This window comes from Prionailurus viverrinus, chromosome A1 (genome assembly GCF_022837055.1).
Source record: "Prionailurus viverrinus isolate Anna chromosome A1, UM_Priviv_1.0, whole genome shotgun sequence".
In the NCBI taxonomy this organism is placed as follows: domain Eukaryota; kingdom Metazoa; phylum Chordata; class Mammalia; order Carnivora; family Felidae; genus Prionailurus; species Prionailurus viverrinus.
The window spans coordinates 138632209-138656896 of record NC_062561.1 but is presented as its reverse complement, the minus strand read 5'-3'; the positions used below and the strand labels follow the sequence as shown (position 1 = coordinate 138656896).

General features: G+C 45.5%; 1 protein-coding gene across 2 annotated transcripts in view; it reads left to right on the top strand.

Moving 5' to 3' along the window:
• The window catches only part of FOXD1 (forkhead box D1), a 111785-nt gene extending 93463 nt beyond the window's left edge, over positions 1-18322 (top strand). Inside the window, exon 6 of one of the 2 annotated variants that reach the window (XM_047873994.1) lies at positions 18271-18322. The gene's annotated coding sequence lies outside the window, so the exon portion shown is untranslated. Of the gene's footprint in view, positions 1-6912; positions 6935-18270 lie in introns of those variants that run through there. The other variant, XM_047873995.1, reaches the window with a different exon arrangement.
• Positions 18323-24688: the final 6366 nt, after the last annotated feature.

Genomic DNA, 24688 nt, shown 5'->3' with positions numbered 1-24688 from the left:
CTCTAAAGGAGAGTAAAGAAATGGGCAGTGCCTGGATTGGTCTCTGGATTTCGTTTTTGTTTTGTTTTGAGATGGGAGAAGTTACAGAAGGTTTGGATACTAATACGGGAACATAGATGAGGCAGGCAGGGCGAAGCAAATACAGGGGTGCTGACCTTGAGTAGGGAGAACGGATGGGGCTAACGGCACCCAGGTGGAGGGCTCGGTGTTGGAGATGATAATGCTGAGCTCATTCATGGTCAATAGGAGGATGGCAGAAGGAATAGGTACAGGGGCAGGTAGAGTGGGTGTGCTGGTGGGAGGGGATGCACTTGTGTTCTGATGGCTTTGGTTATTTCCAAGAAGGAAGAAGCAAGGTCAAAGGCTGGGGGAGCTTGGAAGTTTAAGGAGCGAGGAGGAAGTGAGAAAGAGTTTTCCGGGATCGTGTGAGAGAGGGACGAAGTTCCCTGGAGGAATGCAACAAGATTGTCAGGTAGCATTAATGGCCTATCTCAGGTGGAAACTGGTCAGTAAGTGTAGACGTTGCTTGGGGTGGGGGGTGACCTGCAGGCACTCACCTTCCCACAATACTGCATGCATTTCCAATGTGCTGCCTCAGGGCTTTGTTCTGGCTGTAGGAGCACTTGCTGCCTACACACTGCGTAATCAGGGTGCGCTAAAGACTTACTGTGCCTCTGAAGCAGTTCTCAACCAATGATGGACCGGGCTTTGGTGGATAAATACGCCAGCTCCCACAGCATTCAGCTGGGGTAGTTTTCAGGCATGTTCAACATATTGGGCAGCATTCCCCACTGGGATTCCCCAGTTGTCCACAGAGATAATTTGCTTATTAGTAATCCTTTATTGGTTTTCTTTCATCCCCTGTCTTACTTCCTGACTCTTCTGATGTTTCTTAGGATCATCTCCCAAAAAACCATTTGTGCTGCAATCCTTGTCTAAGATATTTCTCATTGGAAAATAAAATCTAAGAGAGTATGGCATGTTTTACGTGCTTGAGAGCAGATGATCAGTGGGTGGAGAATTGGATTTAACAGGGTTGGGTTTTTTCCTGTTGAGCCCTAAGCAAGGTGAGGGGGAAGGGAGTTAGGATGTGCGACAGATCATGGGCTCTGTGCTGGGTAAGGAGGGAGGTGACGCTATGTGGCAGAGGAAGGGTGGTAAGAAGGGATGTAAGTTGGGGATCCTGGTGGATTCCAGGAGTTACTGGTGTTGGAAGATTAGAGGAGTGAGCTAGAAATATAGGAGTGGTGACTGGTAGTGGGGGAAGGTTGGAATCGAGAATGTGGGAGGTATGCATAGGACAAGATGACTGAAAGAAAAGAAATCAAATAACTAAGGGGCCAGGACATTGAATCAGGGCAGGAGTGATGTTGCAGAGAGAGATCATGAACCTGGGGCAGAATCTTCAAGGAATGACCTGGAGGCCATAGTCTGATGTTTGAAGGAGAAGAGACAGTCCTCTGGAAAGGAAGAAGACATCTGTCCCTGCTCCAGAACCCCTGAGGGAGCTGTAGGGAAGCAGTTCCCTCAGAGGGGATCAGGCTCCCACCTGAAGCAGAAGGTGAAGGAACGTTTAGAGGAGAAGTAGAGGATTTGGGGGATTCTATTGATGATTGGCTGTGCATTCCAGAGAGCACTGGGTGAAGGTGTCTGAGAGTGTGCAAGGTGGGGAGTTGGGGGGATATACTTGGCTCAAGCAGGAATATACCTGGCTCTGTGGGGATGAGTCCTAGCGAGAGGGCCGTTGGGGATGTCTGGCTTCTTGGGGTGATGGGTAAGCACCCAGGCAATAAATGTAGATGTAGGCATCATGGGCTTCGCTCTGGCCATCTCTCAGATATGGAGGTGAGACGAAGGGCTGTGGGGAAAGGAGGCAGGCCATCAGGAAACACAAGGGACTCTGCAGGAATGCCTCTATCCCACTGAGCCCCAACTGGCCCTGTGGTTCAGCTTGTGGAGTTTGGGACCCAGTGATGTTCTTGTCAGGAAAAGGAGGGAAATCAAAGAATCAAGGCAAAAGGCAAGCATCTCATATCAGGGAAAATTAGAAAGAGGACTGTCAGAGGCACCTGGGTGGCTCAGTCAGTTGAGCCTCTGACTTGAGCTTAGGTCATGATCTCATGCCTCGTGAGTTTGAACCCCACGTTGGGCTTGCTGCTGTCAGTGCAAGAGCTCACTGCGGATCTTCTGTCCCTCTCTCTCTCTCTCTCTGCCCCTTCCCTTCTTGTTCTCTCTCTCTCACAAATAAATAAATCTTAAAAAGGAAGGAAGGAAGGAAGGAAGGAAGGAAGGAAGGAAGGAAGGAAGGAGCCTGTCAGGTCTCAGACCTGATAAGGTGAAGGCAGGAACATTCTAAAAACCAACAAGGGGCAGGGAGGCTTGGGGCTGTAAAAATGCCAGTACGTTTACTGGTGGATCATGAGCCCATGAAGTTCAAGATCAGTTTACTCTCTCCTTTGGTCATTCTGCAAATTTTCCAGGGGCAGAAAACTTGTCATGTGAAATAGAGTTTTGTTTTTTATGAGTTTATGGGATTGCTGATCAGTATTTACCAAGACGTGGAACTTTTTCTTTTGTTAGCAATCGGAATAAAAAATAGAATTACTAATTGCTTTCCAATCATTTCTCAAAAACTTGTGAGCTTATTACCAGCCCTCAGAACTAGTCTTACTGGACCCATAAAGAGACCCAGGTACCTGACTGAGCCCTCTACGATGTACCCTGGTGCTGCCTTCTTTAGGAGGAGGCTGGAGCCCTAACTCCACACCTGCTTCTATGCAAAGCCCATCCTGACCCGCTCATCCCACCAGCCCCTTGTCGTGTGAAGGTCTCTGTTGGCTCTCACACCACCCAGTGTTGCTCTTGGGCACTCCCTGAAAGCAACCTTTAGTTCTTTTGCCTGAGCCTCACATCTCTACACGAGATGGTATCTCATTGTCCCTCAAGGGACCTGTTATTTTGAGTCGCGCGCATTGTCTAGCACACATTGCCTGGCGCGTAGGTATTCAGTGAAAATTTGTTGCATGGAAACCAAATGAATGAGTGAATTTATTTAGTTCTTGAGGACCTCCCAGGCTTCGAACATTGTCGTGGGTACTGAGGAAATGGTTATAAATAAAGGAAAGGAAAATCTCTGCCTTGCGGGTCTTACCTTCCAGAGGGGGGAAGACAATGTGTATAATGGTGTGAAGCCTTGGTTCCTGGGTAGGCGGCAAAGCTGAACTTCAAGGGGAAGCAAAGCTTAATGACTGATCACTGGGAGCCTGCCATGTGCCAATTGTTATAAGCACGCTATCAAACCTTACCCCCCGATGTGGGGTAGGTAGTGTTGATCCTGGTCTTGGAGATGTGCAATCTGAGGCTCAAAGTGGTGAGTTTCCCAAGATAAGTGGTGGTAAATGTACAGAGCAGGGATTTGAGCACAAGTCTCTCTGATTTCGGGGCACATGTTCCTAACCACTGCACTGCCCTGCCTTTCGCTTTCTATTGAATCCCAGCAGGGGCATTTCTATTGAGAGAATAGGGGCACTGGTGAATTCGGCATTTTCATTTCTCTTTCTCTTACTTGGTTATGGAACAACACAATAGCAAACTCCTCACTTAAAATCAGCCTTTTACTCTGAAGCCACTCGATAGCCTTAAGCTATCTAGCTCTGATTAATTTCCATTAGCTACCGATGCAAATCTGAAGGCAATCAAAAGGCAGGACCCTGAGTCCAGGAGCTGTTTGACACCCTTATAAGGTAGCAGTTTCCACCATATGAATAAGGAAAAGAATGAAGAAACGCAACAACAATCTATACATATCACTGAAGCAACAGCATTAACCTTCTATTTCTGGCTCTCAATTATGCCCCAAATCCTAGACAACACTTCTCTATTATGATTTAAGAAGTATATTTCCCTATTACTAGGCACATAGGGAAAGCATTTTTGTGGGGGAGAGGTGGGAAAGAGAGGCCCTGCACAGAGGAGACCCTGCCTTACATTTCAAGAAGCAGAAAAGGAAATTATCCAGCCAAGAAATGCTGTGAGACAGCTCTCCAGACCCAAACTGTGTCCGTGAGTGGGAATTACTTCCACGCCGATATGGGGGTACCTTCTGCCTCATGCCACCGTGGAGGGTGGGGCTGCCCGCAGGTATTCAGGACACTGCCTGCTAACCACTCCCCATGAGGTGGGTCCACAAGAATGTCTACCTCCCAGGTGGTGTCCCAGAAGTGTACCCAGGATGAGCCCCGAGAGTCTCTGCTGCTCTCCTGGGAGTCAACCTTCTCATCCCACCTCCCTTTCATCCTCAATAATGGATTTCCCATTGTGCTTGGGGAAGACCGGGGCCTTGTAGGCTTAGGGCAAGACACGTCAGCTTTGGGGGCACCTACACACTGTAGGATTGCCCGAGGGCCTCCAGCATGGTCCCCATTGGGGTGGGGATGTGGGGAGTGAGCACCAATACACCGTCTGTCTTCAAGCAGCTCCAGGGTGGCTGGGCCGTGGTCACCACACACACAGGACTTTTGGGAAAAGGAGCATTTGAAAATGCGGAATTTCCTGCTGGAAGTTACAACAAGAAATGAAACAGCAGGAGTTTGCTCTACTCGGTCGCCTGAGAGCAGCTGCTGACCAGCGCCTCCAGCCCCCAGCGAGCGGAAAGCAGCGCTTGCCCTGGGTAGGCGATGCTCTCATCCAAACCAAACTTCCCCTCGATGACTTCATTGAAAGCTGGTTTACATCATGAAGAGAAACTCCATTTATTTATTTGTAATAACTACAGGATTTGATGGACCCACAAGAGGATGTAATTTAAGAAAACATTAGCAAGCGATTCCGAATACCAAGGTTTTGAAACCTGCTATGCCAAGTACTCATCAACGGAAATATTTCAATATCGAGACTCCAAAGATACAGCAAGGCTCCTTTTGAGCAGGGCTCGGGAGGTGGAGAGGTTCTGAAATGTATGTTTTTGGTCATAACATCCTGGGGTCCTGAGAAAAGACAACTGGATTTTCAGAAACTCATTATAAACAACATATGACCTAATAGAAGTAGGTCCATCTAATGCCTCCCTCGTGGGGCTTTAGCCCTGTGAATAACCGAGAAAATACATAGCTGATCCACTCCATTGCTTTGCTTTGAACCCACTATTGGAAGGAATTACATGATGTTTTTATTAGGGTTTTTAAGACAAAATAATCGAGAGGTTACCAGGAAAGCGGGTGAGCTAAGAATGGCCCCTCGCTGCGGAAATACGATATTTTTCAAGTTCCCATTCTACTAGCAATCATATGTTAGTGATGTTTTTATTTCCTTAAGTAGCTAACATCATACATTTTTAGAAATCCTTTTGAACCCTGTTCAACCCTTTCCTTCTGTTGGAAGTATGCGGGATTCAACGGCGAGAGACACAGATTCCCCAATCCATCAAAGTCCTCAACTTTTATTTCCAGGAGACGTATGTTGGAAAGGTTGGATGTGCACACATGATCACCTGCTCATCTTACTACGATTACATGTACCTGCTTTATAGTTATAAATTCAGATATCTGGTCTCCTACCCCTCCTCCAATTGACTGACCTTCCTGAAGGGACAGTTAAGTCTTGTTTATGTTTATAACCCAGGCCTACAACCGCTGCTCAACGGGTGAGTAAGTTTATGGAGTATTTACTCTACTAAACACTGTTAAGCACTGAGGGCCAGTGGCAAAGAACAGAATCTACAAAACTGACTCGGCTACTCTTAAGCAGCTCAAATCTTACAGAAAGAGAATTACCATTTCAGAGAAAAATTCAAGACCTTCATGTTACAGCTAACAATGAAATAGCAACCTGTAGGTTTACAGACAGTGTCTTCTCTGACAGAAAACACTTCGAGGGGGATTCATTTTCCCTATATTTCAAATGAGGAAACCAAGCGTCAAATGGGTTAAGGGGATTTTTTTACAAGGTCATAGAGCAAATAAGGGGTGAAGTTGAGTCTTTCATCCCCAAGTTTGGTTCTTCTCCCCATGCTTTTCCTCAAGTTGGGATATTGACACATAGACACTTTTTTTCTTAATAACAGCTTTATTGAGATGTATTAGCATACTGTTCTCAAGGTTCACTCATGTAGTATGTATCAGAACTTCATTCCTTTTCGTGGCAGAACAATATTTTCTTGCACGAGTATACCACATTTTGTTTATCCACTCATCTGTTGAGGAACACTTGGATTGTTTCCACTTCTTGGCTATTATGAATAGTGCTGCTATGAACTTTCGTGTACAAGTTTTTGTGTGAAGATCTGGTTTCAGTTCTCTTGGGGATATAGCTAGGCGTGGGTATTACTGAGTTATAGAGTAACTGTGTTTAACTTTTTGAGGGGCTTCCATATTGTTTTCCCAAGTGACCGCACCATTTTACATTCCCATCAGCAATGCACGAAGGTCACAATTTCTCTATTTCTTTACCAACACTTGTTAGTTTCTATGTTTTTTTTTTAAATTTTTATAGCCATCCTGGCTAATATGATATGATACCTCCTTGTAGTTTCAGCTTGCATCTCTGATGGTTAACAATGTTGAGCATCTTTCCAAGGGCTCATTGGTCATTTGTATACCTTCTTTGAAGAAATGTCTATTCAAATTCCATGCTCATTTTTTAATTGAGTTATTTTTTTTTTCTTATTGAGTTATTTGACTATCATGGAGCTATGTAGGAGATGAGATTAAAGCAAGTTAAAATACTGGGCTACCCCTCGTTTAGAACTGTTTACGGTTCTGAGTTCAAATTCTAGCCTGGCTATTTGGTCAGCTGGATAAGTCACACATTCTTGCTGGCTCACCTTCCTTTGGTAAAGAATAGGATTGTTGTATGTTTTTTTTTTTTTTTATTAAAAAAAATTTTTTTTTCAACGTTTATTTATTTTTGGGACAGAGAGAGACAGAGCATGAACGGGGGAGGGGCAGAGAGAGAGGGAGACACAGAATCGGAAACAGGCTCCAGGCTCTGAGCTATCAGCCCAGAGCCTGACGCAGGGCTTGAACTCCCGGACCGCGAGATCGTGACCTGGCTGAAGTCGGACGCTTAACCGACTGCGCCACCCAGGCGCCCCTATATGTTTAAAAGAAAGTATAAGTAACAACACTGAGTGCTGCCGGAAAATATATAGTAAATGGATCTCTGACCCATTTTTGATGGGAATGCAAAATGGGAACAGTTGCTTTGGGAAGCCCTGTGGCAGTTTTGAATTCAGTTCAAATTCAATTCAATTCAATTCAATTCAATTCAAAGCCCCTGAGTTAAAGTTCAATATACTTTTACCAAATGATGCAGTAACCTCACTCTCACATACTTACCCAAGTGAAGTGAAAATCTGTGTCCATGCCAAAACCTGTATATGAATTTTTATAGTGGCTTTATTCGTGATCACCAAAACCTAGGGAAAAAAAATGTCCTTCAACTGGTGAAAAAATAAACATACAAATAATACAAATAATTCCATAATTAAAATTATTTTCAAAAATTAAAAATAACACATTACTGATACTGCCAATAATGTGGGTGAATTTCTTTTTTTTTTTTTTTTAAGTTTATTTATTTATTTTTGAAAGAGAGAGAGCGAATGAGGGAGGGGCAGAGAAAATGGGAGACAGAGAATGGGAGACAGAAAATGGGAGTCAGCGTGGAGCCCAACTCAGGGCTTAAAAACATGAAGCATGAGATCATGACCTGAGCCAAAATCAAGAGTCGACACTCAGCCCACTGAGCCACCCAGGTGTCCTCCAATAACGTGGGTGAATTTCAATGCTTATGTTAAGCGAAAGGAGCCGGACTCAAAAGACGGCATCGTGTATGATTTTATTCATATGATGTACCAGAAAAGGCAGTGGTTGCCAGGGCCTGGAGGTGGGAAAAGAGGTTGACTACTGCTATGGTCTGAATGTCTATGACTCCCCACAATTCATATGTTGAAACCTAACTCCCAAGGTGATGGTATTTGGAGGTGGGCCTCTGGGAGGTGATTTTGTCATAAGGGTGGAGCCCTGATGAATGGGACTGTGACCTTATAAAAGCAGCCTGAGGGGCACCTGGCTGGCTCAGTTGGTAGATCATGTGACTCTTGATCTTGGAGTCATAAGTTTGAGCGCCACGTTGGGGGTAGAGTTTACCTATAAAAAAAAAAAAACACAGCCTGAGAAAGCTACCTTGCCCTTTTCTACCATATGAGAACACAGTGAAAGCATGGCCATCTGTGAAACAGGAAGCCCTCACCAGATACCACATCTGCCAGTGCCATGATCTCAGACTTCTCAGACTTCAGAACTGGGAGAAACAAGTGTTTGTTGTTTATAAGCCACCCAGTCTCTGGTATTTTGTTATAGCAGCCCAAGCAGACTAAGACCAACTACAAAATGGTATGGGAGAATGTTAGATATGTGTGGGCGGAATGATTGAGCTGATTAATATCTTGATTGTAGTGGTTACCTAATTGGTGTGCTTGTCAAAACATTCAAAACTGTACAATTAAAAGGGTGAATTTTGTTATGCGTAATTTATGACCCTGCTTAATAAAAAAAAATAAAGCTAGATAGATAGAGAAGAAAAAAAAAGTTCTGCTCTCTGCAAACAGGAAATCTTGAGCCCTGAGATCTGGTCATCCCTTGGGTGTCTCCTTCCCTGGCGGAGGCTGCTTGAGTGTGACCCCTAGCCTTCCCTCCATTTAAACTGAAGTTCCATACGCCCCCAGGTATTTAGTTGAAAGGCTTCTTAGAACTTGTCCAGTTTAACCCGTGTCTTGGTGCTGGGACCACTTTGCCCCTGAATACTTTATGACTAAAACTCCCGTCCTCCAGGGTGCGCTGAAGGCAAGATCCCCAGGGAAGGTTGCGGCAGTTTTAAGATACCGAATGGTGCTCTAGCATTATTTTGAACAAGCTTGGAAACACTGTCACCACATCATGATTCTGATTACATCCAAAGCTCAAGCTACTTTAAGCTGTCATTACTCCTGCGGTGGCCAGGCTTTGGTTAGCCTGTAGGCAGAGACCGCAATGCAGAGAACAGCCAGAGGCATCATTAAAGGTAGCTGCATGAAGATGATATGATAGAGCATGGAAACTATTGAGTCTTGGTCTCTTTTTCCCACAATATCTTTAAGAGCCCTTACTGGTATGGTGTTAAAGCTTGTTTGGCTACAGCTTTGAAATTTATATGAAAAGACAACCAGTTAAAGAGAGAAGGGAAAAGAAGTGGAAAGTGGACCTATACTCAACATCCTAGAGGGAGAATGTTTTTACTCTGTTTTGATTATATACTATGTGCACAGGACAAGCTTTCTCTGGGCGTGGGTTTTGGTGTGGGCTGCCTTCTGGTATGAAGCTTGGGAAAGAGGCTGAAACCAGCCTGGCTTTCTCTAGCTGTGAAGGTAGGTGAAGTGATCCTAACACTCAGGCTTCTCCCCTATCTTACCATCTTGAACTTTCCTCCAGAGCCAGATTGGATTTCTGGTAACCCGCTGCTCATGGAGCAAGATTAGGAAAAGAAAACCGTGGGAGACAGTTGCAGGAAGATTCCTGAGCCTTCTAAAGCTGCTTTTACCTCCTTGCCTGGTTTATTCTGACCATAGGGCAGACCACCAGGTCACGGGAGTTGGTCCCCGGATGTGAAGTACTTGGGTGGCCTGCTCATACCTCGTCTGTCTCAGGGAAGCTGCATGTTCAGTCAGGGTGTTGCACAGTATTCTGCAGTTTTCCAATTCTCTCTGGGCTATGGGTGGGTAAGTTGGAGACCTCTGTCCATAATGAGAGCTGCAACAGAAGCAAATAGCCGAGAGTATTTTCAGATGAATTGCTGGGGCTTCACTGGGGGGCTCATTGGCAGTATGTGTGCGTTTGGGAGTGGGGGCTGCATAGTGGAAGTGTCAGAGGGGGAGACAAGGACATGAGTAGGTCACCTTTTAACATAGATCTTTCAGTATGATCATGCTGACTGCCAACAACGGCCACACGATGGGGAAGGTCACAACCCCATGATGCTGAGAGATTTGTTCTGAACTCTGGCCACAAGGAACTCTCCCTTTAATACTGGCCGTGGGACAGAGGTTTTCAAAAGTGACGTGAAATCCTTCAGTGTCCTAGCTCCTAGCTCTCGGATGATACAACCTCTCATTTCTGACAGTTCTCAGGGTACCATTCAGGTCTCTCTGCCTTTCTTCGGCTCATCCTCCTCAGCCAGGTGGATGGTCCTAAAGCAGGCTAGCGGTGGGAGAACAGTAGGCTGGTGTGGCTACTGCTGAGGGTCACAGGGATGCTGTGCAGCTGGCAGCCCAGCTCCTTGGAGGCCACTTAGCTATGAAGCCAGAGAGAGGAACTTTCGCCGTGTGGCTCATCTCCCCCTACCTCCCAGGTGGGGCTTCTGGGACCTTTACCTTCCTTGTTCAATCTCAGTCAAGTTCATAGGTTGCTAATGTTGCATTAGCAATATACTTGTTGCATTTGTAGTTTGTTTTCTTCCCCCCATTGTTGTGCAACAATCATCACCATCCATCGCCAGCACTTTTTTCCTTTTGCAAAACTGAAACTCTCTACATACCCATTAAACAATAATTCCCCATTCCTCTCTCCCCCAGACCCTAGCAGCTACCATTCTACTTTCTATCCCTATGGATTTGACTGTTCTCCGTACCTCATATAAATGGAATCATATAGTGTGTATTTCTTTGTGACGGGCTTATTTCAGCATAATGTCCTCAAGGGTCATCCATGCTGTAGCAAATGTCAGAATTCCTTCCTTTTTAAGGCTGAATAATATTCCACTGTATGTAGATACCACATTTTGCTTGTCCATTACCCACTGATGGGCACTTGGGTTCCTTCCATGGCTTGGTCATTGTTCATAATGCTGCTACGAACATGAATTTACAAATATTGATTTGAGACCCTGCTTTAAATTCTTTTGGGTATATACCCAGACATGGGATTGCTGGATCCTATGGTAGTTCCATTTTTAATTATTTGAGGAAACACCAGACTGTTTTCCACAGCGGCCTCACCACGTGCAAGTGTTCCAGTTTCTCCACATCCTTGTCAACATTTGTTATTTTCTGTTGTTTTGATAGTGGCTATCCCAGTGGGTATGAGGTAGTATCTTGTAGTTTTGTTTAGCATTTCCCTAATGATTAATGGTGTTGAGCATCTTTTCATGTGCTTCTTGGCCGTCTGTATATATCTTCTTTGGAGAAAAGTCTATTCATGTCCTTGGCCTGTTTTTGAACTAGGTTGTTTACTTGTATTGTTGAATTTTAGGAGTTCCCTATATATCCTGGATACTACTCCCTTGTTAGATATGTGATTTGCAAATATTTTCTCCCTCTTATAACTTTTAATGATAAAATATTTAACCTCTGCCAGAACAAAAATACTATTGATAACTAACATTAAACCTTTACCATGTGCCTGATCCTGCCAAGTGCTTTATACAAATTCTATTATTTAATCCTTCATACAAGGCTATACAATTATCCCCAGTTTACCGACTTGAAGACAGTAGTAAACTAAGTAAATGCTGGGGTTTCAAACTCAGGTCTGTTGCTTTAAATTCTGAACGTAAGTTCTACACTAGGCTACTTCAAAGGGTTGTGTGTGGCCCAGGGGCTTGATGTAGTAGTAAACATGTTCTAGACCCAGGTTCTGGTCTTGACTCTGCCATTGACCGAGGGGCTGTAGTGGGCTGAATGGCGGCCCCCTGCAAAAGGTATGTCATGTCCTAATCCTCATAACCTGCGAAAATTACCTTATATAGTAGAAGAATGGATATTACCTTATATAGGAAAAGATGTGATTAGTGATTTTGAGAGGAGGAACTTACCTTGGTGTATCCGGATGGGACCTACATGCCATCATGAATGTCCTTATAAGAAAGACACAAAAGGAGGAAAGACAGATGGCAGAGGAGAACACAGAGAGCCTCACAGGGGAGGAGACCATGGGAAGACAGGGCAGAGAGAGAGGCAGCCACCGTCAAGAAATGCTAACAGCCACCAGAAGCTGGAAGGCGCAGGGAAGGAGCCTTCCTGCAGCTTGCAGAGGGAGCATAGCCTTGCCATCACCTTGATTTTGAACTTCTTGCCAAAATCTGGGAGAATAAATTTGTGTTGTTTAAGTCACCAGCTCGCGGCGTTAGTTACAGCAGCCACAGGAAACTAATACAGGGACCGCAGACACACGAGTTACTCTTCCATGAAGTAAGCGTGTGGGTGAGACCACTGTGTGGCTTAGTTGTTGCCCTGGAATCTCCTCCATCGGACTCGCCAAACCTTAGAAACGTTTCGAGGTTTGAGCCTTACCCCAAAGTAACTCCAGTAGAACGGCTTGGGGGTGGGCTCGGAAAACCGCAACGGTGAAAGCTCTTCATTCCGGGGGTCCAGCCCCCTTCGTGTCTGTGTCTGCACCCTTAGGGCTCTGAGTCTGTGATTCTCACAGAACAGATCTCTGCATCGTCTGCCCTCGTCTTCCTCCAAAGTCTCAAGAATCGGCGTGAACTTCCAAGCAGGAGAGAATCAGGACTTTCCAGAATAGAAATGCGCTTCAAGGGAGTCCTCCCTGCACAGCTGAGGGAGATGGAGAACTTAGGGAGAGAGAGAAGAGGCCAGCAGGGCAGCGGGTGGAAATGAAAACGCCTGGGAGGTCTGGGGAGCCTTCAATAACATTGCATTGGACAACGGAGGGGGCTGTGGGGCCAGGGGGCGGCACCTGTGAAAATAGCAAATACTTGAGCCAGAGACGGTACATCCTGCCCGGCCTCCTTCAGGTTCCCCACAGAGGCAGGGATCACAGGGCGAGGGTGATGTGTCTCCCACGATGTCAGCATCCCTGAGGGCCTGTCAGGAATCTGACAGGGGAACTAGTTCAGGGGCTGCAGTGACATCTGAGAAAGGCATATGAGAGAGATAGAGGGAGCGATAGTCAGATCATCATCCCCAAAGATATGGCTTTAACCTCCGCCCCCTCCTGCCCGCCAGCTCTGGGAGATCCTGACAAGCCAAGAAACTTCTCTACGAGGGGTGGGGGTGGGTGTGGGTTGGGGGAGGGCCTCTGCCAGGCGCCATCATCTCCCCTCCACCACACAGCTGACAGACACTTGAGAACTTTCCTTCCCAAGCCTGTATCCTGCTGGTTCAGGGCAAAGTGTGCAGCTTTCCCACCAGGATCAGTGAGGAAATGGCCCGGTTTGGACTCAAACAGGCTGATTTGTTTTCCCAACATGGCCTCAGCCCAGTTCAGGGAGCCCCAGTAATGCCCATTTTTTTCCAGGGTGCCTCTCCCTCCCTGCCTTCCTCTCCCTGCTCTGAGAACACATCACCTAATGTCTGTAAGGCTTCTGCTTCTTGTTTGACATCCCTTATTTACAAAGCAAACAGAATATTCCTTTTAACACACATCATGCTAAGTTTATTAATGCAGAAAACAATCCCAGGGGGCCGACCCAGGGGACCCTTGAAACCTGCCAGCGCAAACTCTTCAAACGCTCAGTGCGTCAGATCCCCAGGACAATATTTCACACAATGGAGTAAAAATAATATTTTTCTTTGGGCCTTTCCAGCCGCTTTTGTGGCGAGCAGACAGAAATTATTTTCCTACTCTGCCCCCAGAGCAGAAATCTGGACGAAGCTACGTTTATTTGTTTAACACAATGATTTCATCCTAAATGTCTCGACAGCAAATAGTTGGTGGTTTAATAAAGGGCCTTTGAAAGGAGGCCAGAGCTGGGAGATGTGAGGCATGAGGCTGTCGAGGCAGAGTGGCCACAGGCCATGACGATGGAGGCAGAGGAGGACTGGGTGCCCCCCTCAGGCTGCTGGGGGGAGGGGCGGGGGGCTCTGGGGTCATGCCATGTTATTGCTCCTTGATCAGAACAATTTGTGCTGCTTCTAGCCTGGAGCAGGAAGGAGACTGACCTTTTGGTCACAAGTGCCAGGCCTTCCCCAAGACCAGCTCTGCCCACTACAGACAGCAGACAGACACAGACCCAAAAGCAGACACTCAAACATGCTTGGAGGAAAGAGAGGCCTCTTGGAGAAGAGGCCTTGTTGTTTTGTTTTGTTTTTTAAATATAATTTATGGTCTAATTGGTTTCCATATAACACCCAGTGCTCATCCCAACTGGGTGCCCTCTTCCGTGCCCATCACCCACTTTGCCCACTCCCCCAGCCCCCATCTACCCTTAGTTTGTTCTCAGTCCTTAAGTCTCTTATGATTTGCCTCCCTCCCTCTCTGTAACTTTTTTTCTTTCTCTCCCTTCCCCTCCCCCATGGTCTTCTGTTCAGTTTCTCAGGATCCACATATGAGTGAAAACATATGGTAGCTGTCTCTCTCTTCTGACTTATTTCACTTAGCATAACACCCTCCAGTTCCATCCACGTTGCTGCAAATGGCCAGGCTTCATTCTTTCTCATTGCCAAGTAGTATTCCATTGTATACATAAACCACATCTTCTTTATCCATTCGTCAGTTGATGGACATTTGGGCTCTTTCCATAATTTGGCTATTGTTGGAAGTGCTGCTATAAACATTGGGGTGCAAGTGCCCCTATGCATCATTACTCCTGTATCCTTTGGGTAGATTCCTAGCAGTGCTATTGCTGGCTCATAGAAGAGAGGCCTTTTGTATTCATGCTCGCCTTTCTCTGACTAACAGTGTGTCCCACGTGAGCCAAATGTGGGTTGCCATTCTGATGCCAGGGCTCTGACTGTGGGGCGAGAGTGGGAGCAGGGCCGGCTCCTGCTTATTGACCTGCCCAACAAGCAGAGCCCTCCGCTCTAGCCAACCAGGTCTTCCAACCTGCAATGGCAGGTGTCAAGAAACACTCAACAAGCCTCTTCTGCGCTTTGCTTCTTTTCCTGGGGAAGAACTGTTAGGGGGAGTGAAATGGAACACATATGCATAGAGGAAAAGCTAGGAAAAGGTGGTAAATGGTATAAAAACTGTCCAGGTGGTCCCAGATCACCAGATCCCCAGAGTCCAACTTCTTCATTTGACGGAGGAGGAGGGGAGCCCAGAGATGGGCAGTGATGTACCTAAGGATGCACAGCTGTTTGGAGAGACCTGTGACTAGAACCCAGGCATCCGACTTCCAGGGGAAAGGGGAGCAAGTCCAATCTAGCCTGCAGCTGACAAAATCAAGAAGCTGAGTTATGGGTTTCATTTTTGCCAACTGGGACTTGGATGGAACGTCTGATTCAGTTCCTGACGATTTGGTTTCTGGAACAACTGATTTGGATCTAAGTCAGTTCCTGAAAGGGATGCAAGAACCAACAAAGAAGAGAATATCCATGTATACATGCACAGATGTATTTCCAATTATAAAAGCCATACGAGTTTATTGAAGGTTATGTGGAACATATACAAGTATAAATAAGACAAGAAGATTCTTTATAATTATTATGACTATTTGTAATAATGTATTACTGTTAACTTTGGTATACGTCCTTTTAGTGTTTTTTCCTTGCTTCCATAGGCTTTTATCTATTCATTTGTTTTTATTAAAATTAAGATTCTAATTGCCTTATTTTTTAAAAGATTTAATTTGTTCTTAATCATCTCCTTATGTCATTCACAGTATCCCTGAAGCATGACCTTTGAAATGTGGTATTCCATCATATTATATGACTGTCGTAATTCCTTTTCCCAATACCCCGAAACTGGTCATAGGATAGACCATATCTTTGAGCAGGTCTTCAGCCATAGCCACTGAAAGACAGTCAGGCTGTGTGGGAATCAGCCCTTATTCTTTTTTTTTTTTTTTTTTTTAATTTTTTTTTTTCAACGTTTATTTATTTTTGGGACAGAGAGAGACAGAGCATGAACGGGGGAGGGGCAGAGAGAGAGGGAGACACAGAATTGGAAACAGGCTCCAGGCTCTGAGCCATCAGCCCAGAGCCCGACACGGGGCTCGAACTCACTGACCGCGAGATGGTGACCTGGCTGAAGTCGGACGCTTAACCGACTGCGCCACCCAGGCGCCCCACAGCCCTTATTCTTGAAGCAATTGAAACCTCCAGCTCAGAGCGGCTTCGGATTGCTTTCAAATCCAAGCGCCCCACCCCCAGCTCCCTTTCATCCTTCCCATTTCTCCTCCCTTTTTGCTACTTCCTTCTCAGACCCGAAACAGGCAGATATTAATTCCTTACATCTGCATGGTATTTTACAACCTCAAAGAGTTTTTATAGGAATGGCCTTATTTGATCTTCATAAAAACCCTACAACATGGCCAAGGCAAAATGATCCCAATTGACGTTCAGCAAATGTGGTTCGAGTGCCAGCTATTTGTACTTTGGTAGTCACTGAAGGAGGGACACAAATAAGTAAGTCCTTATCTCAAGGAGTTTGTAGTCTAGTGGGAGCGCTTTTGAGGCATTCAGTAGGTGATGGCTGCTGTTACTTTTGGCTTAAATGACTTACTTTCCATCACATGGCTACTTAATAGCTCAGGGAAGTGACCCAACACCTCCTCCACTTTCTGTACTCTATCCCTGCTGCCAAACCACAGTTAGATTCAGAGTTGGGAGTGGTCAGGGCAGGTGGATGATGGGAAGCCTTTAGAGTTCCCGCTATCCTTTCATTTCAAGCCCTGGTGACAGGTCCTGACATTTGAGATGCCAAATTTCCCCAAGAGAAGTCCATGGATTGTAGCTCTTTGTGTATTAGAGGTAGATATCTCTGTAATTTATCTTTTAATGAACAAGTGATTATTTGGGAATAAACTACTTCTACATCCCTTAAAGGATTAAGAAAGAGAAAGGAAATAATAGTGCCTAAGCATTTCTGTATATTATTTCATTTAAATCAGAACACACAAGAAGTATTATTCATTTCTGTATTACACGGGATCTAGTGCAATCCTTGACACGCAATAAGCATCGAATAAATGCTACATGGATGCATGTATACCTATATTATAGATAAGAACATGGAGGTTCTGAAATTAGGCAACCAGCGCTATTTCCCATAGCTAGGAAGTAATGAATTGGGATTCAAAAGCAGTCTGCCTGCCTCTAGAGCTGTGCTTTACCCACCACTCCACCTTCTCTCCCTTGGCAAGTGGTAAATGCTGTAGGCCATGGAGGGAATATTCAGTTATCATGTGTGTGAGGGTGTGGAGATCTGGTTCACTGTGCATAGATTGCCTTCTGGCTCATTTTTGCCTCCTTCTACACACTTACCGGCACCTTGCTATAAAAACGGCACACACAGGGGGTGCCTGGGTGGCTCAGTCCGGTGAGCATCTGACTTCGGCTCAGGTCACGATCTTGCCGTTCCCGAGTTCCAGCCCCGCCTCGGGCTCTGTGCTGACAGCTTGGAGCCGGGAGCCTGCTTCAGATTCTGTGTCTCCTTTGCTCTCTCTGCCTCTCCCCCGCTCGTGCTCTCTCTCTCTCTCTCTCAAAAATAAACAAACATTAAAAAAAATTAAAATACAAAAACGGCACATGCTGTTGTGTTTGCCCATCGACTGTTCTCTTCCTCTAAGTCTTATTGGATGCTCCTTCCTTGTATCATCGCTCACATTGGGAGTCCGCTCTTTGAGAGTAGAAAGCGTGTTATTTTACATCCTGTAGTGTTTTTACGCTCTCATCAGAAACTTGAAGAACACTGGCCTCCCTTTGAAGAAGGTATAGCAAAACATAAAGTCAAGTGTTGCACATATCCTCTGGATGTGGTCCTGTCCCGTTACTAGAGACCTGTTTGGCAAGGATAGGAAGACTGCTGAAGGGGCTGCCCTTTGAATCTTGGAATGTCAGTGTTTGCATTTGCTTGGACTGCTTGATCCTGGCCAGGGAGCTACTTGTTAGGAAAGGATCTTGCTACCAAGACTACCCACTTGGCCCACTTGGTGTGCATATCTTTAAACCCATTGTTTGTGCCATTGGGTAGGTGTATGGGAACTGAGAATCCACACACCGATATTTTCCTGCATTGCCAAGATGCAGCATTTCATAAGATTTGGAAACTAGCGCCTTATGAAATAAAATCGGAGCCAGCTGCTCAGAGGGTGAACAGCACTTTATTTTTTTCTGAGCAAGTGAGGTCTTTGCCGGTAATATGCGTATTGACATAAGAAAACAATGATCTCTAAAGGGTTATAAGCACTCTCTGGGAATATCTAGTTGATGCTAAAACGCTCTGTCAGGACTGTTTGGGGAGGAAAATCGATGTGTGTCAAGGAGAGTTGCTGTCAACTCTGGCGGAACGCACTTTGGGTTGCTTTTTCATTTTCCTTCCCTTTCCCCTGTCCCAGGACTCACACCCGTTGCTCAAGTACACAGGGCCCTTGGACCAGAACAGCACCAGCAAAATATTGACTGGAGCAGTGAGATTTCTTCGTCGTCATCATCCGAGTCTGAGTTTCACCCCGGCAGTCCTGGAGGGCTTTTTTTTTTTTTTTAAGGTGGGGAGGGGCCTTTCCAACAGAGACGGTTTAATTTTTGCAACCTTCAGAAAGCAATTGGATCTTTTCTGAAGTATTTGTGGGAATCCCAGAATGGAAACTGAACCTCCTGATCATCACTTTCTCTTTATGGAACTATCTTGGGGGTTCATTAAGCTATCTAGTCAGCTGTTTGTCTCTAACCCAAGCCAGATGGAAGCCGTTCCATGTCAGGGTGACCTAGGGAACTTTATCCCCCCACTCTTGGAGACTGGCAGTGTTTATTCCTGACACGCACACATGTCAATGACCTAATTGATTGGGGATATGAAGCAGACCACTCAGATGGAGTGTGCCTGGCCTAGAATAACCTACCTTCTGACTCGAAGCATCCAGGCAATAGAATCCTAAAACCTCAAAGTACTCCAAAATATAATAAAACCTCCTTTACTTATATCATCAGATCGTCTAAAGCACAGTGACGACCCGGCCCTTTTAATATTTTTTTTATGACATGTCATATCTATCACAGGTCAAAAGTGGTCCCCCAAACAAAACAATAACATTGGGTGAAAACTTACATAGAGTCTCTCTCTGTTAGAAAAGTTAGTTTTGGCCCCCAAACACCAGTTTTATGGGTTCTCATAAAGTCATGACTATTTCTTAGCAGTTGGATTTTCCAAGCCTTGAAATTCTTTTTTTTTTATTTAAAAAATTTTAATGTTTATTTATTTTTGAGAGAGAGAGAGAGCCAGAGCGCAAGCATGGGAGGGGCAGAGCGAAGACAGAGAGAGACACAGAATCCAAAGCAGGCTCCAGGCTCTGAGCTGTCAGCCTGGAGCCCGACCCAGGGTTCGAATTCATGAACCGCGAGATCATGACCTAAGCCAAAGTCAGACACTTAGCCAACTAAGCCATCCAGGTGCCCTTGAAATGAAACTCTTAATTATACTAGTTACTTTAAAATGAAAACTGAATGACTTGGATATCAGGAAAGATAGAACAGGTGCATTTTTTCCTGTTCCTGATACTAAATGCAACGAAAACCCTGGCATTCTATATGAAACGAGCACAAAGAGACTATGAAAGGTGGAGGAGAAAAGGCAGACCAGCTAGGGACACGAGGACCCAGGAATGACACAGAAGTGAGTTAGCTCAGTTTTCTTATTCCCTTATACATCCTAGACTTGGGGCACCAAAGAAATGCCAATGGGTGCGGACATAAAAGACCCCAACAAACTCCTGCTCTGTCTAGCCAAAGGACCAGGAAAGGTACAGCCTTGCAAAAGAGAAAACTTGGATAGTAACCACCCGACTCTAGCCAAACAACACAGAAAAAACCGGGGCCCTACCCTACCCAAAGGCCTACACTCCCACTCTTACAAGGCTGTATTGAGGCATCCCCCGAACCCTCTTGGATGGAGTCAGAGGAGGCCAAATAGGGAGCTAGGACTTTAATCTCCACCCCTGTGGTGTCAGTGGAGACCACATGGGGAGCTTGGACTTTTACCCCATCTGGCAGTAATGAGACATCCCCCCCTCCTTCCCACTGGGGTGGGGTCAGAGGAGGCCTAGTAGAGAGTAGAGAGTCAGGACCTTCACAATTGCTACAGACAACGTGGTCACCCCCACTTCAGTGTTTGTAGAGACCACATGGGGACCCAGAATCCCCATTCCCACACAGCAGTGAAGAAGAGGCCCTTCCCCATGTCACTAGAGTCCACATGAGGAAACCTGGACTCCTACCTCCATCTGTAAGTAACAGGGCGATGTGCCCTCACCTCCTTTACCTGCTGGAATAGTGTTTAAAAAGGCGGGGTGGGAGGCAGGGGTAGATAGAGCAGAAGGTATAAATGAGACCCAATCTCATAATATAATACAAAAACATCCAAGTTTCCATTGAAAATCATTTGGCATACAAGAGCCAGGAAGATCTCAGACTGAATGAAGAAAGACAAGCAAAAGACGCCAACACTGAGATGACAGAGATGTTAGAATTATCTGGCAACAGCTTCAACTCAGCCATGACAAAAATGCATCTGTGGTAGATATTTGAGATGAATTTGCCAAAATCTCACAGCTCTAGACACACCAAGTTTCCATCTCAGGTCTAAGTTCTTTCTACAATAGCATAGTGATAGTGATGCCCGAGACTCCTTAAATTTATGCTTCATAGAGCACTCTGCGTTTCAGCCTGCAAGTCCTGCACATGCTTTGCTAGATTTGCATCTAAGTATCTTTTAATATCCAAGCACTCTTGTTACTGTTCATTATTTTCCTTCCTTTTTTATAGCAACTTGTTCTTGTTTTGTGCTCACAATGACTTCTCAAGTTTCTCTAAACATATGAATATGCAGTTGTAGACGTCCTGTTATTTCCTGCATTTTGTCTGTTCCCTCTGTGTAGATTATTCTATTTGCTCCTCTTGTTCCTCTTTTGTGCCATAGACTTTTTTTCTCCCAAAGATCTGTTGGTTCTTGATGGTCTGTTCATATTTAACGATGAAGGACTAGGTTAATAATATGGGAGAAGAGTGTGAATCTTTCCTGCTGGTGAGTAGGCTTGCTGAGAGCTCTTTGTCACCATTTTTTCTTTGACATCTTTATTCATCGAATTGAAAAGTGGGATTTGCCTGTCTCCATGATTTTGGCAATTCATATACTCCATGGTTGTTCAAAGATTACCAACAACCCCGCATGCAAACTGAAAATGAAGTCAGGAAGAGGTCAGAAATAAAGAAAACATTTTTTAAAGGATAACAAGCAAAAGGATATGCTTAGGAAGAAGTGATAGGAGTAAAGCCTTGCCTCAGATGTCTAATGTCTTTATTTCTATTGATTATTATGGGAACACAGGCATGGTGGATGGTGCATAAATATTTTTGAACTTAATTATCTCTTCCTAATTATTCCCTTCCATTAAATACGAAACAATGAAGAATATCCACAAGTACTTTGAAATGTATTTAAGTGAAAGATTATTTGAACCTGTTTAGTGTGCGTGTCATCTGGGAGAGTCATTACTCCATGCCAGGCATTGTCCTAAGAACTTTACGTGTTTATTTTATTAAATCACGATAACAGCCCTATGAGGTAGGATAGCAGATGCTGCTGATGCCCTGACCATATCTGCTGTCATTCTCCCCTATCCTGCAGAGTATTGCTGCATGCACCTGAAATTCTTTGCTTAAATAGTCTTTGTTTCCCCTGGTTTGGGGAGCACACTTAACTCACACGCAAGACTCTGGGGATGCTGAGAGTTAAGATCCTCAGAAACAGCCTTCAACCAATGACCGATGGACATTTGGTGGATAAACACTCTAGCTTCCTTGCCTATTTATTTGTTTATTTATCTTGAGAGACGGGGAGAAAGAGTGCAAATGGGGGGAGGGCAGAGAGAAGGAGAGAGAGAATCCCAAGCAGGCTCCGTGCCGTCAGCGGGGAGCTCGAGCTCACGAATTGTGAGATCATGACCTGAGCTGTAATCAAGAGTCGGACGCTTAACTGACTGAGCCACCCAGGCGCCCCAAGCTTCCTTGACCTTTGGTTGGGAATATCTGGGGTGACGTTCTACACTCTCCCATCTCCCCAGTGCTAAGAAGCTCCAGCTGACCACAGAGGTAACCCTTTGCTAGTTTCCTTTCCTTTTGTGTTTCACTTCTCTATTTCCCTACCAGTGTTCCCTAGAAGCACCTCCCAAATAAACTCCTTGCTCTCAAATCATGGTCTAAGAGCTTCTGGAGACACCCAAACTAAGAGTATTAGGTAGTATTACTGTCCCTGTCTTGCGAAGAAAGAAACTGAGGCAGTGAGAGGGTGGTTACTTGACCATGGTTAGTAAGTCAGTGAGGGGAAGAGCCAGGCTCCTAAGTCCAAGCTCTTAACCACCAAAATGCCTCTGAGTGCCAACTAGATGCCAGACACGGTGCTAGTGTTTCAAACTATTTATTTTACAGGGTATAACGTAAGCTCAGATAGGTTACGTGACATATCCAAGGTCATAAGGTGGTAATCGGCAGAGTGAGGATTTAAACTCAGGTCTATGATCTCAACCAGCCTGCCATGCTGCCCCATGCAGGCCTGCACTGTTGAGCTGCCTTTCACCTAGATGGCTCTCCGGTGGAGGTAAGCAGAGCCTGGGGCTCTCAGACGCAATTCCCAGTCCCCAAATGGGCTGCGTTCCTCGTCCCAAATCTTTGTGCCCTTTCTTCGGTGTGAGGTCCAGAGTCTCCAGGCAGTTATCTCTCCTCTACGAATGCTTTCCAGTGCTTACTTTCTTCTCAGGAGTGTTTCTGGATGCTGGTCTTATCCCTGAGGAATGGATGGGGCGGGGGGGGGGGGGGCAGCAGGATGAGGTAGGACAGCCAATGATGACTGGGCTTTGCATAAGTGACATCATTTAATCCTCTTAGAAATGCCTTAAAGGAATTGCTCTTTTCCCCATTTAAAAAACCAGGAAACAGGGTTAAGAGAGGCTAAGTAATTTGCTCAAGGAATTCATCCAAGGTTAAATAACCCAAAATCCAACTCTTTTGGATTCTAAAGCAGTCCTTTCTCCACTGAGCCAGGTGAGAGTCTGGCAAGTCAGGGATAAGTAGAAAGCTGCCAGCAACTTCCACGGTACTTCTTGTCTAGCACCTGCTGAGAGATACCAGATAATTTCTGATTATGATGCTTCTGGCCTAAAATCCCTGGTTAGATCACAGTTGGCTGGGATTAGTGCCCATTGTAGGGGCAGATCCGTCATTACCCAGAAAATAAGCCTGTGCACAAAGATCATTCAAATCTTAAACACATTTGTCTTTCCACATAGAAGCTTTCTCCAGGCGTTGGGCTCTGGGCTGTTACAAGATGGGGTGAGAGAGCCGAGGTAAAGCCCTGGTTTCCATTTAGGAGAAGCCTAATGCCTGGTTTGGGAAATGACCACATTTTGATGAGACCGCTAAATACACAGGTGACACTCATATATTAGCTACTTCTGTGATCAGACCAGGAAACAGTTGGGTTGGTCAGTGTGAATTCTAACCCCCTTTCTGCACACTCCTGACTAATCTGTCATACCCAGTTTGGGATCCCACAGCTTGAACAAGATGGGAAAAATTGGAAAGGAGCCAGAATAAATGTGCAATGTGAATTGCGTCATGGCACTCGAATGATAAGAAATGTCACATTTATTTCTCTAAATCAAAATAAACCTGCTATACACGCACCCACTTGACCGGATGTGGAGAATCCCAGGACCAGTTGTCAGGATTCTGTGTCTCCTCCCCAGCACCCCCTTCCCCTTCTTAGGTCAGAACCCTTGGGCTTGCGAGACAGGAGGATGTATCCTCATTTGTCAGTCAGCATTCAAAGGAGGGTGGTTCTTCTTGAAGATGCTTCCCTTTATGCCAGTCTTGGCCTCAGGGACCATCGTGTAGGGTTCCAGAGTCACAGGAATCAGTGTCTATTTCCATAGGCACTGGGCATCCCGATCCTTCCACCTTGGGGTCTGAGTATGTGAGTGGGTTCAGCCTCTACCCACCCTGGATGCCTGGATGCTGTTTGTACCGACCCCTTCCAGATCTTGGGAGACAGTCCTGGGCAGAGGGCCCTTTTCTCTTAACCTCAAGCTCACAGTCCCTATTACCTCCCTACTGCTAGGCGATCATGCCAAATTGCCTCTCTGGCCTCCATCTTTGAAACCAAAGGCCTGACTCTGGGTGATCTCTCGGGCAAGTCTCTGAACCACTCTACACAGAACAAAACAAAACAAAACACAAAACAAGAAGTTGTTTATCACCTCTCTCCATTACACACACACACACACACACACACACACACACACACACACACACACACACCATGAGCAAACCAAATCCTTTGCAAATGAAACGCTATTGCTTGCCCATAAAGGGCTTTTACAAACCCACATATTGTAGAGGCTGAGAGCATGGCCTGCTTCATTTCATGTCCTAGCCCTGCCATTTTTTAGCTGACTAATCTTGGGCAGATTGCTTAACCTCTCTGTTTTCTGATGTGCAAAGTGGGGATAATAACCACAGCACCGGATGTTGAGTTAAGGCATTTATTTAGCCCAGAGCTTAACAGGCACACACAGGGCAGAAGCGCTAGAACTCACTCCAGCTCTGATGTGAGTGGGGCGGAGCCTTCTCCTGAGGTCTAGGCGAAGGTAGAGGGAATGCCTCTGAGCACCATCAGGGCATTTTAAGCCAAACCCCATCTGTCACAGGCTGAACTGTGCCTCACACCCAAGTTCATATGTTACCATCCTAACTTTCAGTACTTCA